General features: G+C 45.1%; 1 protein-coding gene across 6 annotated transcripts in view; it reads right to left on the minus strand.

Moving 5' to 3' along the window:
* Nucleotides 1–16,787, minus strand: part of RAB30 (RAB30, member RAS oncogene family) — a 40,829-nt gene extending 24,042 nt beyond the window's left edge. Inside the window, exons 1-3 of one of the 6 annotated variants that reach the window (XM_030946260.1) lie at nt 16,649–16,730; nt 6,052–6,120; nt 3,264–3,363 (exon numbers count right to left, since the gene is read on the minus strand). The gene's annotated coding sequence lies outside the window, so the exon portion shown is untranslated. Of the gene's footprint in view, nt 1–3,263; nt 3,364–6,051; nt 6,121–9,898; nt 10,023–16,648 lie in introns of those variants that run through there. The other 5 variants (XM_030946271.1, XM_030946279.1, XM_030946298.1 and 2 more) reach the window with 5 other exon arrangements.
* Nucleotides 16,788–18,430: the final 1,643 nt, after the last annotated feature.

Below are 18,430 nucleotides of genomic sequence, written 5' to 3' on the forward strand. Positions count from 1 at the left end.
GATATTTGGCTGACTGCTTGCAGGACAGTGCTATTTAGCACTTTAGAATTTATTCTTTCCAAGGCAGCAACCATCAGCACTGCCCTGAAATGGCACTGCAAGCCCAAATCCACCCATCCTGTAAAGCTCTGTGCAAGGAACTTGAATGACAGCATTATCTTAAGTCTTAATTTTAAAAGCAGATTTATAAGAACTCACTAGTTTTCTCTCTGAAAACAGAGGGATTACAATGACTTGCACAATTTTATTGCAGTCAGCTAACTCCAGCAAGAACATAAGAATTTCAGCTTTGAACTACCTTTTCAAATTACCTTCTCCTCCAATCTATTTAGCTTCATTCCAAGGGAAAAAGTATCCCTCTTATCATGTGCTGCTGCTCCCTTGTAGCCTAAGTTCCTCAGTGTCTCTGCAATTGTCATGTGCAGAACAACTGGAATTGAGGCAACTTGAACTACTGGATACATGTATGACAAAAAGCAGAAGAGAAGCTGCTGCAGAGGTCAAGAATCCAGGCAGGGTAACAAGGCTTGTAAAACTGGCCTCATCTGGACTGGGATATTTGCTTAGCTGGCAGTAGTCTCAATTGCTACAGATGATGGAGAACGGAAACATGTTACAGCTGTAAAAATCTAAGTTTAAAGAAGAAGAAAAAAGTGTTTTTCAGAAACCATGAGGCAATTTTAGGTTAAGATTATGAAAGGAAGAAATAAGATTTATAGGTTGAAAAGACAGCAGAAACAGGAAGAACAGGGGATGAATCTGGGCTAAGGATGTCTCTGCAGATGCTGCTGGAGCACCAAGGCATGAGTCCAGCCAGCTGCACTGTGGAGAGGAACATCCCTGCCCAGCACAGCAAAAAAGGGCAGGAAGAACACTGCCCACAGGGAAAGATGGGAAAAACAAATGGCAAAAAAACTATCCCTAACTCTGGAATGACACCCGCCAGCTGCCTACAGAGACAAAAGCCACAAGGTCATCTCTGCCAAAAGTTAGAACACCCCCTGTTTTTAAAATTGCAAAGGAGGTGCATACGTTGGCAATTCTGTGTGTTGGATCTGGGAATCTGAATTCAAACCCTGAGCATAAATCAGGTTCCAGTGCCAGCCTGAAGAACAGCTACTACAGCTCCAGCTAACACATCTACCTGTACCAGAACATGCCTTTGTAAGACACAAATAGGCTTCTGCTCAAGAGCACCAAACAGCCCACGACAATCAGGGAATATTAGGCATTAAAGGACAAGTGTCCCATTTGCGGCGCAATGCAAGGGGACAGGTTTGAGTATGGTTTTGGCATAGCAATGTAGGTGGGCCTGGGGCAAAGCCAAATGTTCCACATCCATGTAGCATTTGGAGTGAACAACTTCACCTCCAGTGGAAAGATATAAGTTTTCATTGTGGGCTTGCTAACTCCATGCTTTGGTTTAAAGCCCTATTGATGCTACACAGCAGGAGCCTCACATACTGCTCAAAGCTACAGCCAGCAGTTCCAAGCACTCCCTGAAATTCATTTGGGTCTCTTTTCTTGGCAACCTCCTCTCTCCCCTTCCCACAAAATTGGGCAAGCACCAAGTGAGAGTTCCCAGGTACAATACAAGAGTTGCAAATAAAGGGGGTCACACAGAAAGCACTGTGCTTGGTTTTTTTTTTGTTTTTTTCTTTTGTATATTTATTACACTTAAGCAGTCAGTGAATGCTTTTTAAAAAGTCAGTGCATGTTTTTTGGAGCAGGTCTGTGTCCACTCACATCTGCCCCAAAACAAGCAAAGTAAAGTCTCACCATGGTTACAAGTATCATTCCCTTCACCCTCAACACAAATACACTCATGGACAGATCCGGAGCCTGGTAGTGATAAGCACAGAGGAATTAGGAAGCCATGATTAAATATGTAATATAGAAGAAAAGTAAATTATTACTTCATTTATTACAACAGCCAACACTGAACAAGAAACAGAGTCAAACATTATCTGGGTTATGTAAGAGCACCAGAGAAGTGTTGCAGACCTAATAGGGGTGGTGTCTCTGCTTTACACACTTGCTGGACTCTTCTTCTCTGTTTTGTTATTTTCTCCTTGTTGGTACCTCCATGTGCATGACAAGAGTTTTCTTTATACCAGATTGTACAGAAAGTTGCATGGGCTCCTACAACACGTGAGTTGTGCTTTGAGAGAATATATCTCTTTTTTTGGTCTATCACATTGAAAGTAGCCTGTGGCATTTTAAAAATGTTGCATTAAGAAGTCGAAAGGTACACTCAACATTTGACTATCGCAAGCACACTTTCCACCTCACACCTACGACCTTGTACATCCTTTAAATTTTAAAGGAGAGCAAGTTGGGTGTAAACAGTATGTACATATTCTCCTTTCCTCATCATTAACAGTAACTTCAAGCCTGTATCATGATAAAACTTCAATTTGGGGCTGATAGCCTGATTATATTCTGTACTACAGAAAAATTACTTACTAAGAATTATTGTCCATCTTTAAACACTCTGTAAACAGAGGCAAAATGAGAAAAAAATAACAAATCAGGTAATTTGTTCAAAAAGAGAAACTCAGAAATAATCCCATGTAAACCAGACCTATGCCTCATATTATCTTGGTTGAACTATTTTACCTCTCCAGACTCTTTCCCTGCTGATGTCCCCAGCTTCGCTTTGCTTTTCTTTACTATCATTGATGAGTATCTTTTCATTCTGCAGTCTCAATACCCACCTTCCTCTGCCCTGGTATCATGCTCTCTATGTACATTTTTTGTCTTTGTCTGTCAAGGAAGTTGTAATAGGGCTGATGTTTTTCTGTGGGAACTATTTTTATACCATATTCAGGAAATTTACCTTTTTAAGTTTTGTATAAAAGCTGTAGCTACCACAATAGAGAAGATAATACTTTCTTCTACCTTCTCTTCCCACTCGCTCCTAGATGCTGGAAGACAGGCCATCCATGATGGCCCAGCCTTTCCTGGGGTCTTCACCATTTCTCCAGGCAGACAGGCCACATCCCACCGCTCTGCAGCTGTCCAAATTCTCTCCCAGACACTAGTGCCTCTGTCCCCAGACTCAAACAGGAATACTGTCTATCCTGATTTAACATTCTGTGTGCAGCATCTGAACTGGCTGATGCAGCTCTCAAGTAGCTGATACTTACCTAAGAAGATTTCAGATTTCCAGCTTAAAACAGACACCACCCAGCTTCCCTTAAACCCTCTCCTCCCTTTTCTCACAGAACAGCCTTACTCTTCCCAACCAAACCCTCACCAACCTGCACCTTTGCTGCTCACACAGATCATTCACATGAAGAACTGGTTTACTTTCAGCTGGCAAGAGAGTAATTTCCTGCAGAAGTGCAGCAGTGAAGCCTTCTAGAAAAAAAAAAGAAAAAAAAAAGAGAAGTCCCTTCAGGATTAATACAACCCAGCATCTTCTCACATCTCAGTTATTGCAATTGTACCTCTCTAGCCTCGATAGATCTCATCTTGGATCACTGGCATCTCCACACACACGAAAAAAAATATCCTGTTAAAGCACAATTCACCCAATTTGTATCTTCAGGGTTTCCAGTTTTTCTTCTTTCTATGGCTCCAACTCCTTGTTATTACTTTTCATATTCATTTTACAGCCTAGCCTACATCCCCAAATGCCAATTATCCTGAAAGCAAAAGCAGCCCTGTCAACCGTGCTCTCCCTCTCAGCCGGTCAGGTCTCTTGAAAACACTCACTGAGCTTTCCCCTGCACAAAAATACTGCTGTTATCTGGCCTTTCCCTACCTCTTAGTGATCACAACCTGCAGTCACCCACCAGAAAGCACTGAGCTCTGACAGGTGGAAACTGCATTTTGCCACTGACAGCTACTGTGGATGCAATGATGGACCACGGGATGCTGCAGCAACATACAGTGGCAGGAGGCAGAAGGAATCTCACTTGAGTGGTCACTCCTAATTTAAAGCAGCAGGTCTCCCCTCTTGAGGCTCATCCAACTGTTCCTAAATGGAAATGTTAAGCTGTTATGCCCATGTTACTCATTTTCCTCCAGGTCTGACCTACAGCAAATGGCAATTCCTCTTGGATCCATGAGGCTGAGAGGTGATGGTGACAGGAAAGCATGTGGCTTGGGTTTCTTGCAAAAAGCAGGAGAGTAGGGAATTATGAAAGATTTGAAATGTGACACAAGATGCATTTTTGATATTTACAGGGATTTCTGTGCCTTCAGAGGGAGCCCTTCCCACACAAAAGCAGAAGTGTGATGGAGAGTCTACTTTCCCAGGAACAACCAAAATAGCCTTTATGATCCTGTTCTTTGCAAGAGCACAAACAACCTCAATCCCACACTGAGGCACTGGGACCCACTTCAGGCTTAGGATAAAAATCACAGATGTTCCTTTGTAAAACTACAAGCTGGAGAGTAAAATGTCAGAGCCTTGGACAAGGCCCTCAAATGCCAAACAAGCTTCACATCTCACACATGAGAAAGCCGGTGAGTTTCAGCACACAGATCTTCCCAACATATCTCTATGTATCACAACACATATAAAGACTCAATCAATGCAGTCTCCCTCTCAAAGGGGCACACAAGTTATAAGCACTTCCTTCCTTCCTAAGAAGAGACAGATGCTGATTACAGGAAGGAGTTCTCTGTAACAATTCTCTTTCTAAACCATCCCAATTGTCTTGCCCATTTGAAAGATGCATTTGCTGTATCAGAAGAAAAAAGACCCTTATTATTACCAATGTCTGAACCACTAACCATCAAAATTGTTTGCTTACTGGGCACATTACTTTTTCTGCATAGCACTGCTTGAAACCCTGTAGCACCTTCCCAGACAAAGTGCCATTAACATGCAAATGAAAAGTTCACACTCCTCCTTGAGATGGTACACAATTATAGTCATAAGCTAAGGTAATGAAAGGCTCAAAACAAGACAGGTTGGTTACACATGTCACAGCACTGCTTGCAAATCATTCTCTCCTCTAATTACCACAGCATTTCCAGGAGGAATCGATTACAGCAATATGGATGAATGGGATCCTAAAACTGAAAAATGTACTGGATTAAACATTAATGCACTCATTGACTGTTATCAATATATATATATTTAATGGTATGGCCTAGAAAAATGCAGAACTAAATATCTAGAAAGACCAGAATCCTGGACACTGAGGCTTTAAAATAGTCCCAGCAATAGAATATACCAAAAATATAAATTCATCCACCAGGCTATAGTTATACTTTGTGTTTTCTTTTTGCTGTAAAGACGGCTGTAAGCCTATAGCCAGGCACAAAGCCAAGCCACAAACTCTGCTCTATTGACTGCTGAGGTCTCCATTAGGTGCTCCAAAAGAAATACTTGTTTGCCCACAGCAAGCCTAAATATGATACAGTGCAACCTCTACCTCATGCCAGTCAATCTTCAGATGAGCACTGCCAAACAAGCATCTGAATTCAACAGCTCCTAAAGCTGAATTCCTGTTCCTCAAAGCATTATACACACTTTAGCCCTGTTTTCTAAGAAAAACAAGCTTTTACAATCATCTAGTCAACAGGCTCAGAATTTACTGAAGGAAGACTGTTTTGGCAAAATTATAAAGAACAGTATCATTGCTACAATTCTTTTGATCCCCAGGTGGCTGGGATGAGCCCAAAATCAGCATCCACACTGTCACTATTGGGCTGACCTCTGCTCTTGCCATTTTTTGTTTGGCTACAGCTGGCTGGTTGTTCAGGACACTGAACAAGAGCACACTTAGCAACCATGCATTTCTTCTCCAACTGTTCCAAACAGCTACCACTTCTAGCTACTCATTTGTACTATCTGCTTTCTGGACCTCCGTTCACTGCTTCTGAGCCCTTGAAGCTGCAGCACTCAGCTACCAGAGTTGAAAGTGCTCCAAACCTTTCTAAAAAAGATGCTCCTGCATGGGGCAGAAAAGCTGGACCACTCCTTTATCAATAAGTGATCTGACACCTTGAGCCCTGTGCCCAGTTCCATTAGCACACTAACTGGTCTGGCAGATTATGTCATACATGGTGGCACTGTTTTATGTCACTCACCTTCAAGGAATTAACCAAAATGACCCACTTCTGACTCTGCCATCTCTCTCCAATGATGGTGTCTGGGACCTAAAATAACAATGTTATTTAGACAGTGCAAGTTGGGCACCTATAATTCAGGGGGGAAGCCAAGGCTATACCATTCAGTGAACAAACCCAACTGAATGCAATAAATTCTAAGCCAACACCTTTGCAAAGTTATTTACACTTTCTAAAAGGATTTAGAATTAATAGGACATCAGCTTAATAGTAAAGAGGGTATGTGTTCAAGTCTTTTGGATCTTATACAAGGCAAACTCAAAGCAACTGCGCCTTTTGCCTCTGCAGGAGGAGGACATCCCAGAGCCAACCATACCAGCCTGAGGAACCACTGAAAACACATTGCTGCACCCCAGAATTTGAATTAAGACATCCAGAAATATACACACTCTGCATGAAAAGAAAACCCTGGTTGCTAGGAGGGCTTGTTCTGCTCGACTAGCACTGAACCAGGACCACAGCATCACGAGGCTGTGACAAAAATGCCACCTTTCATGTGAGAGTCATTTGATCCAGAAGAATCAATCATGTCAAAGATAAAAATCAGAACTCAGGTAGTGGCTGCTTGTTTTCTTACTGCTCTCCTTATGTCACCTCCAACACTTGCAGAACTCCTTTTTTTCCTTGCTATCCCCTCACATCCAGCTGCACTGCAATATCCATCACACAGCACCTCCCTGATAGCTGGTGGCTGCTAAGGCAATATTTACACTACGGCTTGCATTGCAGTTTATAAAATTCTTTGGAGCTCTTCCAAAGGGAAAGCCCCACATAAATCAAAGTTATTAGTGTCATCTACAGGCTAAGTCCAGTCAAGAACTTGCTAGAGCTCACTGTGGAGACTGCAGATCTTTGAAATACCAATAAATGTGAAGCAGAGGGGCTGAGTAATAAACTTCATTAGCATTGCTGGTAACACTTTTCTTCAGTGGCATACAATAAATGACTGATGAATATTCAGGGCAGCCCTCTGAGGTTATCTCAATTTTATGCATGGAGGCAACCAAGAAACAAAGTTTAGAAGGATCTTGCCTATAAACAGAAGAGAGATGCAGAATTCAATTGTCTTGCCTTCAAAGTACAAAAGATGTAATTTCTAGTGGAAACTGTGACTTATATAAATTGATTTGCAATGAATGCAAGGAGACTGTGTTTCCCCAAAACTGCTAATGGCTATTCCCACCCAAGTCACAGCACTGTTTACTCACATTACAGTAACACCTACAGACTGTAGAAAACTGCACATTTTTCACTGTAGAAAGGGGGACTAACAGACAGAAGTTCTATCCCAAAGACCTTATAATGGATAATAAAACTCAATCCATACACAAAATACAGGAGCAGCCACGAAGAGATTAATGACTCAAAAACTGCATCAGAGGAAGAACAAGAAATGGATCAACCCTCCGGAGTATCAGGAAGACATCAATAAATTCATTAGCTAAGCATCACCCAGCATTGCCCAGGAGATATTTTTAAAACCTTCCTCTGTATCTCCAAGAACTGATGTCATCAAGCAAAACGAGAAATATTGTGAGAGATGTGCTAAGAAGATGGAAAGAATTTTTATGTAGTTTCACACATTTTCCAGCAAGAAGCCTGACATTTAAGCAGGATGACCTGGTTACTAGTGGCTACTCCACAAACTGATGCACCACACTCACCCCCACAATGACTGACAGCTGCAGTAAACAAACAATCATTCACACCAGGTTCTTCCTCCCTGTGGCGACGGCTTTTGCAAAACTGCAGAACTTAATGAGATACTTTATTTAATATTTATTTCACAATCAGCCTCATTTATTCTAACAGAATTAGCTTCAGCCCACAATGAATGTTTTCCTTGGTTATTTCATTGTACAAATCAATACTCAATTTATTTCGAATTTCTTCAGTTGCAAATTCTTAACTGAGGGGATTTGTTTTAAACATGCCTTTATTTATTATTATTATTAAACACCAGCTAACCATCCACATGGCTGCAAAATGAATCAGCCTGAGGATGCTATCCCAAAAAGTTAACCTAGCAAAAAAGATTAATTTTAAGACAGACTTATCCAAGCAGTTTCCCAATCCAGAGGCACAACAGATCAGAGACAACACTGATATAAATGTGATGGCCCTTGACAAAAGACTGGATACTCACAATGAGCAAGGTGAAGTTAGTCGTGATGGAAGCACACGAGTAACATGAAGGCCAGGCAGCAGCTTGAGAAGGAGCTTTACAAGTTCCCCATACTACATTCACATCTGCAGTAGAAAATTCAGGAATGGTCCATAATAACCACATATAATGGCACAGGAAAGGGCAATCTCCAGCATCTCCAGCACAGGGATGTGACCCAGCAGACACTTCTCACAAGCCATGCTTTTGAAGACACTTTTGTCCGGGCTTCCTAGTGACACAAAGGGACCAGTGACCTGCATAGCTAAGTGCAAGTGCACCAAGACACAGCTTTCCTGCAGAACTATGACAACAGAACCGCTACTTAAAAGAAAAAAAAAATTTCCTAGTAGAGGGAAACACTCTACAGTAGCAAAAGTCATTTACAAACATAATGGAAATACTGAGAAGTACCTCAGAATCACAATATGGATCTATTTAAGTTTATTCTTCAGTTTTGGGTGATAGGCAAAGAGACAGAATTTGGAGTTAACAACTGCTAAAAGACACTGATTGTTTCTGCACTGACCATACACTACATCCCTGCACAAGGTGTTCACGGCACGCCAACCACACAAGATGAGACTTCACTCTTACAGATCCCACAAAGCAGTTTCCATCCGAACCCTATGCTCATGCCTCCTTCTCCTAAACAGGTCGAGCAGAAATCCGTCAGCCTGGAGTCAAGAGCTCACCTTTAGACTCCTGCTTGCCTGCTGAAACTAAAGAGTTAACAGAAACCTGTGTTTATCTGGGGGTTTTCTAGGTGTGCACACACATATCAATACAAGCAAAATGCTATTACCACATTTTAGAAATGTGAATACTGCTGACTTGAAGGGAATGGGCACATTTCCCTTTTTAGAAATAACAAATTGTTCAGAACAAGGACAAATGCAACAGAGAAATCAAGCACCGACTCTGCTTCTACTGTTTCAAGCTGCTGGTACATGTAACTCTGACACAGTCTTCACATGTTTGGTTTTTCCAATAGACCCAACATTGTTCAAAAATCCCCTCATAAGTACTTAACACTCTCAAGAGCAAATATTTACAGTAAGGATTCTTATATGTGAGAAATTAGAGGGTACCACTATCTTCTGTTGGCTACAGACAGAAGACAGCTACTGCCAGCAAGGCTGGAGTAATTGCAATGATGCAGATACTCACTGCACTTGAGTGTATTTTAGACAGAATAAATGGAATTAGCTGCAAACTGTGTCAAAACATCCCCTTTAGAGTAAAAGCACTTTCTGTAATTATGCCACAGAAAAAGGGATTACAGAGAAGAACAGCACAGCCCAAAGCCATCATCACACAGGTTGAACTCACTGCTACATCTCCAGTGAACCAGATGCTGACTGTTCTGATGTCCTCAGCAGTCCACAGAAACACAGAAATCCCAAATCTGCCCTTATGTTTTCATAACAGCTAGAAATTTCTCTAGTCTTTGCTGGGGTTTAAATAAACTCATTACCACAGGTTTATCTGAATTTAGACCTTTTCTCTACAGGACATGTTGCACGGTGAACGTCAGGGGGGATGCAAGAATAAAAAGGCCAATGTTATTTCTCTTAACCTTGTTCTCAATATGCAAAAATGAACTGACACCCCCACAGCAATTTCAGGCTACCTGATTCTCACCTCTAAAGATTACTCGTCTCAGGATGGAATAATCTGATGTCTCCAGAGGAGTAGCAGGGATACCAAATGAGCCAGGAAAGCTTTTTCAAGACTACATTTACTTTTCAGGTATTTGTGTTAAAAGCTGTAAGGCAAGAACAACAGAAAAATTAAAAAAAAAATTTTCAAGGGGCAGTTGTCCTCTCTCTCAGTTAATCAAGTTCAATAGGTATTATTATAAAGTCTCAACTGCCAGTGTTGGAGAAGAAGGAATTTGCAACTCCCTACTACCATCAGAAAGCAACAGGACAATAAGACCACACAGTATGGAGACGCCGTAGTGGATTTCTTGATGCCAATTCAGGTTTTACAAGGTTGTCTTACCATGTTTTTAAGTAAGGATGTTATTTTCAGTAAATATTCCCGCGCAGCCCCAACTGTCACGAAAACGCCACTCTTTAGGCCCTAGAAACACCATGAAGAAATTCTCACTAATTAGACACAAATCTGGCTTTCTTTAAAAACTTGTTAGATGAAAAGCCTTGACTGATCTGTTTTCCATTTCTCCAAGTTCAGGCAATGAAATTTAAATCACAGAGAAGTGCTAATGATTATTTTTCAAGTCCGCTTTTCATTACTGAACACGTTCTTTGCAACACAGCAAGCCCAAAATCTTTTCTAAATCTGGCAGTCCTTTAAGTTTCCTTTGATTGGTTGTAAATCTGAATGCTGGCATTCACATCTCAACTAATGGCCCATGTCCCAAGCATGGATCTGGGACTTTTCTGGAGCACAGATTTTTCTGGATCTCTCGTCATGCTGATATTTATGGATAAATGACTATTTGGAGCAAAAGAAAGCACTGAAAAGACAGGAAGGTTTGACAAGTTCCTGTGCCTTAAGTTTCATGTCTCATGTAGGGTGATCTACTAACCAGACACAAATTCTTCTACTCAGCACCTCTAATAATCTGTTTCCTATAGGCATCCCATCTTCCTCAGTTAAAGTCTCCATTTATACCTACTCTTCAGATTTATTTGTAGTCTGGGAGTATCCAAGCTCCTGAAGGTGCAGCTGGGGTGGCTGCATTGGAGCAAGAGGTTCAGGGAGATGGAAAACAAGGGAGAAAGAAGGTGGGAACAAGGACATTAGCAACTCCCCTGGAGCTGGTGCTGTCTCTTCAGCAGCACCCCACTAAGTGGTGAAATGTCCTGTACAACCCCACACAGCTTTGCTGAGGCTGGAAGAGCACTATGGACAGCACTGAAGGCTTTGGGCTTCTCTGGTTTGGAGAAAAGAGGTGACCTCATTGATCCCTGAAGCTTCCTGAGGAATGAAAGTGGAGAGAGAGGGGCTGATCTCTCTTCTCCCTTATATCCAGTGGTAGGATGCATAGGAATGGTTCAAAACTGCACCAGAGAAAGTCCAGACTGGACACGAGGAAGTATTTCTCACCAAGAGCATGGTGAAACACTGCAACAGGCTTCCTAGAGAGAGAGAGATAGTTGATACCCCAGCCTGTCAGTGTTCAAGAGACATTTGGACAATGCCTTTAACATGTTTATGGTCAGCCCTGAATTGTTCAGGCAGCTGGACTAGATGATCCTTGTAGGTTCTTTCCAACTGAAAGTATTCTATTCTAACTGCTTGATTACTCTGGAGAGGGTTCCCATCCTTGCAGAGCCAGGTAACGGGTAATCCCTCCTGCCAAAGCAATAAAAGCTCTTTTTTTTTTTTTTTGGCTGCAAGAATTTTGGTTCGAAACACTCAGGAAAGCACATGCAAATGATTGTTCCTGTGGGGGATGCGAGACTCTCATACGCAGTCAGATTCATTTTCTGCACTGCTCCAAAAAAACTGGCACCAGGGCTCAGCACCAGCCTACAGGATGGTAGTTCCATGACAATTCTCTTTTACAAACAACAGCCTGGATTTATATCAAGAAATACTCCCACTTTAAATGCACACATGCTGCCCTTTGAGAAACTGAGTTTTTGCTTAATCAAAAAAAGCAGAGTCAAGTTTTTGGAGCCTTCATTGCAGAGGAGAAGCAGCACAGTGCAGCAGAGGGTTGGGCTGCTGGGGCCCTGCATGAAGTCCCTCTCTCTATGGAGGGCATCTTTAGCAGGACACAGTAATCCAAGCACTGCTTGACTTCTGTACTTTGGCATCTCTAACACCTCTTTTTTTACTCCCCTTTTAAATTCAGCCTGCAGGATACAGTCTTCTAAGAAACCATGCACAAGCTCATCTTTTTTCATGCCAGCAGAGCCCTTCCTCCCTTTCCTCTTCTCTCTTTCCTTTTCTCATTACTCTTTTCAAGGTCTAAAAGAAAACACTATTCAGATACTTAAAGGTTACAGTTAACTTTTTAGTTCAGCAGCACTCAAAAGACAGTATTTCTGCTAAAAGGAAAGAAAATAAACAGGGTATCCTGTGATGTTTAAAAGGACAGCAGCGGATTTCTGTGAGACCTTACTGAAGGTTTTCTCCTCTGTTTGTACAAGTATTCCCAAATTATCTCAGGAAACTAATAGCTAGGTTAAATAGGTTTTAAATAGGTTTAAATTTTGCCTTAAGTATATTAGGGAACAGTGCACCTCTGCAGTGTAGTGGAAGCAGTAACTCCAGGAGAGGTGAGATGACAAATAGGAAGCGAATCTCAAGCTGCTCACAACCTAAATATCTCTCCTCAGCTCAAAGCAACAAAGCTCTCTAATTATTTTTATCTATGCAAGGTGAAATCAAATGACATTACAACACAAATCTCACTAATACCTTATGCAGGGCCAATGTTTAATAGCACAGATTAGTTATGAAACTACTGCAACAGCAACAGACTTCAGTGTGATCTTGACTGTTTAAAAGCTGACAATGATTTTAAGGGACAAGTTTTATCCTTGCTCTGCCCTAATTATTTCAACATATTAGCACCTGAGGAATACTTCGCTAAACCCCTTCCCTCCCCCCACTTTAAATTCATGATTTATGCACAGGCCAACGAGGATTATATGACAAACATGACAGACCACTTCTTTCCCACTGTAAGAGAGCCATTAAAAATAAAATGAGAATTTAGTTATTTATTGACAGAAGCATTGGGAGGGAGAGGGAAGCTAAATGACTTGCTGCAAAATGAAATTGTGGAAACTAGGAAGTCAATCAAAACACTGCCTCAGGTCATCTCATCTGCCCTCCAGCCAAAGTAGAGCTGTTGCTGAGCATCTCTGCCCCAAGACCTCTCCAACTGCCCCAAGACCTCTCCAACTGGGCTGATGTTTTTGGTGTCAGAAACCCATCTGTAATATAGGAAATTATTCTACTGTCTCTTAAACCTCCTGTTCCAAAGTTTTGCAAACATCCACATGAGCATCAGTATCTAAAGAGCTTCATCACTGCAAGGTATGGGTATGCCCATCTTGTGCTACTTTCTGCACTCCTGCCATGCCAGCCACACAAGTGCAACAAATCTCTCTAATTTTCTCCATGCCTGGGTGGTTATTTGACAAATATGTGCATATTTGTATATGCACAAACTAGAACCTAGCACATTCCCCACTCCTCCTTCTGTACTCACAGAGAGCAAGGCTTGCACTCAAACTTCTGGTCCTGTCCTTAAAAAAAGGCAATAAGCCTTAAAATGAGAAATGGAATCTATCTAGATCCCAGCTATTATAATTCCTTGTTTGGCTACATTTTATGTAAAAATAAGAAAATGCCAACAAACCTGTGCCTCCCACAAAAAGCCCAGCTGCAAATACACCTCTCTGGGACACACCACAAAACTCAGAGCGAGTGTCTCAGTTTGCCAGCTGATGGATGCCAGCTTGGCTGTCCCAGCGAGGACCCAAACCTGGGCAGCTCCAGAGCTGGAAACACAAGCTCTCTACAGCTTGCATTAGAGAGCCCCCACACTCAGCTCAGGCTGTGAGCAACATCCACCACCTGCAGCTGGGTCTGGGAAGATGGGGAGCACACAGCCCAGAGCAGCCAACAGAGAAAAGCTCTTTCACAGCAGGGCGACAAATGGGGGGTGTTTGCCTGCAGACACCTTTCTCCCCTTGCTTGCTTGGGAAGCGACTCCGCAGTTCCTCCCCAAACAGCCACCTCCAGCCATCCACCTCTGGCTTCAGGAACTTCAGCTGTCTCACCAGGTCCCAGCTCCAGGTTACAGAAATCCCTGTCCTCTGATAGCTCATCTCTGGAGCAAAGAAGCTGAAGAGTCAGCAAGGCTGGCCCAGCTCTGGCTCTTCCTAATTCCTCTCATCTCACCAGTCTTTGGGTATTCCTGTCCACAAGGTTGGGTGACATCCAAGCATCTCAGGGCAGCAACACTTCTGGGACAGGCAATTTGACACAGACCAAGGCACACAGGTGATGCTCATAAAACCCATTTGCAAGGATGTGATTTCTGGCTTCACTGGGAAGCCAATAAATGGCATCATACTCAATTTCATGAGGAACAGGACTAAAATACAAGAAAACTCCAGAGAGTATGACCATGAGACCACCTAATCCTAAACTTCCCTTCAGAAACTTGACCTGAGTAAGAAATGCGGGGGGGGGGAAGTAAGCTGCCTTCCTGGGATATTTTCTTTGCTTTGGAGAATTCTTGATTCAGAGTAAACACATACACATACACTGCATCTAGGTCTTTGTGGGACAACAGGGAGGGTCCCCTAACTCTGGGTTTTTTCATAGCAATCAAGTGATTTTCAGCTTTTTATCCCTTTTCATGTGTCCATACTTCAGTTTCTGAAAGGCAAAGTTTAAGCTGATTAATACAATAAAGTAGATTTCTGAGGTACATTTTTAATCCACCTCCTGATATAGTATAATATAGCTTGAAAATGCTAGCACATACCTTGTCACAAGTATTTCTAAATCCAAAATATGTAATAAAGTTTGAAAAACATACAAATATGTATTGCTTGTTTTGTTCAATATAAATACATACAGAAAGTTGAAAGCAGAAATTAAAAATATGTGCATCACAAAAATTGTAGGATTTAAATGCAAAATCCCTGGCCATGGATTCTTTGCTTGTTCTTACCAGCTTCTACATCAGTGTTTCCCAGAACAAATCCCAGGCTACACTTTCAAATTATCACTTCATATCCAGTGCCTTCTATCCCAAGCTAACAAAATCACTGCTATAAAACTTCTCCTTTTACAGCCAAAATGGGAAACATTCTATTAGATTGTCTGCGCCCTCCCTTGTAAAATAAAGAGGAAAACGCCATTCCAGGAAACAAAAATGTTAAAAAAGACTAAGTAAAGGCAACGCCTGCCTGCACTGTTGTTCTTCCCCTTTGAGTCAGTAGCAAAGAGGAAGGAAGAAAAAAACACAGTTAAAATAAAGGCAAGGAGGTGTGGATGCAGCATGTTTATCCCACTGGAAGAGGGGCAGCTGTAAAGCACCATCCCTTGCAGAGGGACACCCCAACACCGCCTGGGTGTTTACAAACACTTTAAGCAAACCAAACAGGGAGTTTCATTGTCCCCACTGCACTCATGTCACCCTCTCCCCAGCACTGCAATTCCAGGGAGAGCCCTGCCAGAGGACACACAGTGCCAGTTACACAAGACAAGCGCAGAAGCAAATATGCAGCAGAGGGGAGGAAAAAAATTAAAAATATCAGCTCAGCTGCACACTCTCCTGCTGCTCTCAGAGCAGCCTCCAAGTGGGGCTTTGGTGAAGATTAACTTTAAAAGGCACTGAAAGATACTGACAGACTTGAAGGGAGCAGGACCCCTCTGTGTGCACACATTTCATTGCACCAGCACAAAATGAGGTGTCTGGGGTCCACTAGCAATCGCAGAAGCAATTTAGTTATAGAAGGGGATAAAACCTTCTGATGTTACATAATAGTGAAAAAAAATCTCTTACATTGTACTAATATCTTAGCACTGTTCAAGTAAAGATCCAAATCGCACCTTGCAAACAGCAAGGAACAGCGAAACAAATAAAAAGCCACACTAAAATGAAGCTCTGCTGGACCACGAAGTTTGTACAAAGTTTAAAACAGAGGCGCTTTTTGCATTTACAATAAAACTGAAAAAGATCAGAAGAGTAGTATGGAAGTTGAAATAAAACATCCGACTGTCCAGCCAAGAATTTTTAAGATACTAACTCATAATGTGACTTGGAAAAGAAACCTGGACCAACAGCACATAGCCAGGACTGAGAGCCAGCTGGATTCAAATCTCCCCGTTTCCCTGAAAGAGGGGAGGAATAGCGGAGTCAAAGCAAGGAAGCCGCACGACAGCACACCAACGCCCCCAAAACCACCCTAAAGCACACCTCGGATTTATCCAGTCCTCAGGAGCCCGGCTCTCAGGCTCCGCAGCGCTTAACGACACCGATTCCAAATCCATCTTATTTTCCACTCTTACCCAGAGAGGGAGACAGAGGAGCCAGGGCTCCCCGCGGGCAGGGACCGCGCAGCGCCGGGGCGCCCGGAGCATCCCGGAGTTGCGGGACTTTCCCGGGGGCTGCGGGACATGCAGCCCCGGGCCCCAAGAGCAGCGAGAGGGACTCATCTCCGCGGGATGACACCATGTAGCGGGTTTTGTCGCCCCCTTCCCCGTCCCTCCGCCCCTCCTTTTTCAGCAGGACCAGGGAAAGACGGCGCGGTCCCGCCCGGCAACGCTGCTCCCGCTGAGGAGCACATAGTGCGGGGAAGGGCATCGGGAGACGGGGGCCTGGGAGGGAGGACGTAACAGGACAAGGAAAAGCACGCAAAAAGAGAAGAGCAGCGCAGAACTCACCTGGTTTGGGATTTGTCCTCCCTCTCCACGACCATAAAACGAGGCGGGAGCCAGGAGCCGGTCGGCGGCGCTGGGAAGAAGCGGCAGCCCCGGGCCGCCGCCGCACGCCGGGCACAGCGGGGCTGGGCGCTGCAGCCCCCGCACGCCGGGCGAGGTGCGCAGCCCGGAGATGAGCGGGAGACAGCCCACTTCCACTGGGATGGGTGCTGGACACCCTCCCGGCACGGGGCAACTCCCCGGGATGGGTGCAGCGGGGCTGGGCGCAAGAGGCAGTCCCGCTCGGGGATGCGTATTCAGTCCCCACCGCCCGTACAGCGCAGCGCAGCCCTCCGGAACGCTGCCGAACCACCCTGGGGCCAGGACGCCCGGGACAGGAGCTGCAGGGCTGGGCGCAGGGCAGCGGTGTGCGGGATACGAGCGGGGCCGCCCGCCGCAGGCAGCGCAGCAGCAGCGGGAGCGCGGCCCCCCCGCCGGCGCCGGACGCGGACGCGGCACCGGCCGAGCACAATGAGCGGCGGCGCGCGGCGCGCCCCCGCGGCCCCCGCTGGGCAATGACATCACCCCTCTCGCCCGCCGGGGCGGGGCCACTGCCCGCGCCGCCGCCTCGCCATTGGCTGGCGCCCCTTGGCAGCGAGGGCTTCTGGGGCTTGTAGTTTTCTTACAGCGGCCACAGTGCGGCAGCGTGCGGGGCGTGGACTCCATTTCCCGGCAGATCCTGCGCCGCGCGGCCGCGTTGGGGAGAGGAGTATAGAAGGAGGCGGTGGCCGTCGCCATGTTGATGGCGTGGGACGCTTAGCTCTGGAGGAGCGGTCGGGGAGCCGGGTTAAGATGTCGGAAAAAGGGGAAGGGTGGGAGTCTTGTCTTGGTTTAAGGGGCAAGGAAGAGCTCGTGCGAGCGGTTGACAAAGAAGGGGGAGGCTGAGGAGTAGCCGGAGGGGCGCGGCGGGGAGGGGAGGTGCCCTGAAGGACACGGCCGATTGTCACTCGGTGACTGCCGGCTCTGGCTGAGGCAGCGCCTCTCTGTGCTGGGAGCGGGGCCGTGGGATCGGAGTCTGTCCCGGGGCCTGGAGGGGCTGCGGTGGGTGCGTGGCAGGAGCGGCGGCGTGGCGGTGAAGCGGCGGCCGGTCACGGCTGCCGGGGCGTGCGGGCGGTGCGGGCGCGCACGGGGAGGCCGCGCTGTGGCGCAGGAGCCGCGGCGGGCACGGTGCCTCTTGGGCTGTGCCCCCCGCCTTACCGGGAGAGGGGCCCGGGCGGGGCCGTACCGGCCACGGTGCTGGGCCCTTGGACCGAGCACGGCCTATGGGTTAAAGAGCAGGGCACGCCTTGGTGGGGCGGCTGCCCGCAGGGAGCAGATTGGAACGTGCCCTTGTCACACGGCAGGTGACAGCCTGCGCTTCCCTGGTTTGAGGGGTTTTTTAAGGGTTCTGGCTCTTCCCGATGCCTGATAATTGCACTAATGGAGTCTGGTTGTCAGAGACATATGGCTTGGTGTGACCAGCAGGAGGAGCTTTGCTTCCTTTTCAAGTCCTTAGTATATCTGGAAGAGGGTAGATTGTGATTAGATATGAGGCAGAAATTCTTTACTGTGGGGGTGGTGAGGCACTATCACAGGTTGCCCGGAGAAGCTGTGATACCCTATCCCTGCAAGTGCTCAAGGCCAGGCTGGATGGGGTACTGGGCAGCCTAATCTACTGGAAGATGTCACTGCCCATGGCAGGAAAGGGTTGCAACCGGATGGTCTTTGAGGTCACTTCCAATCCAAATGTATAATTCTATGTCCATA

The sequence above is a fragment of the Camarhynchus parvulus genome, chromosome 1 (genome assembly GCF_901933205.1).
Source record: "Camarhynchus parvulus chromosome 1, STF_HiC, whole genome shotgun sequence".
Taxonomy (NCBI): domain Eukaryota; kingdom Metazoa; phylum Chordata; class Aves; order Passeriformes; family Thraupidae; genus Camarhynchus; species Camarhynchus parvulus.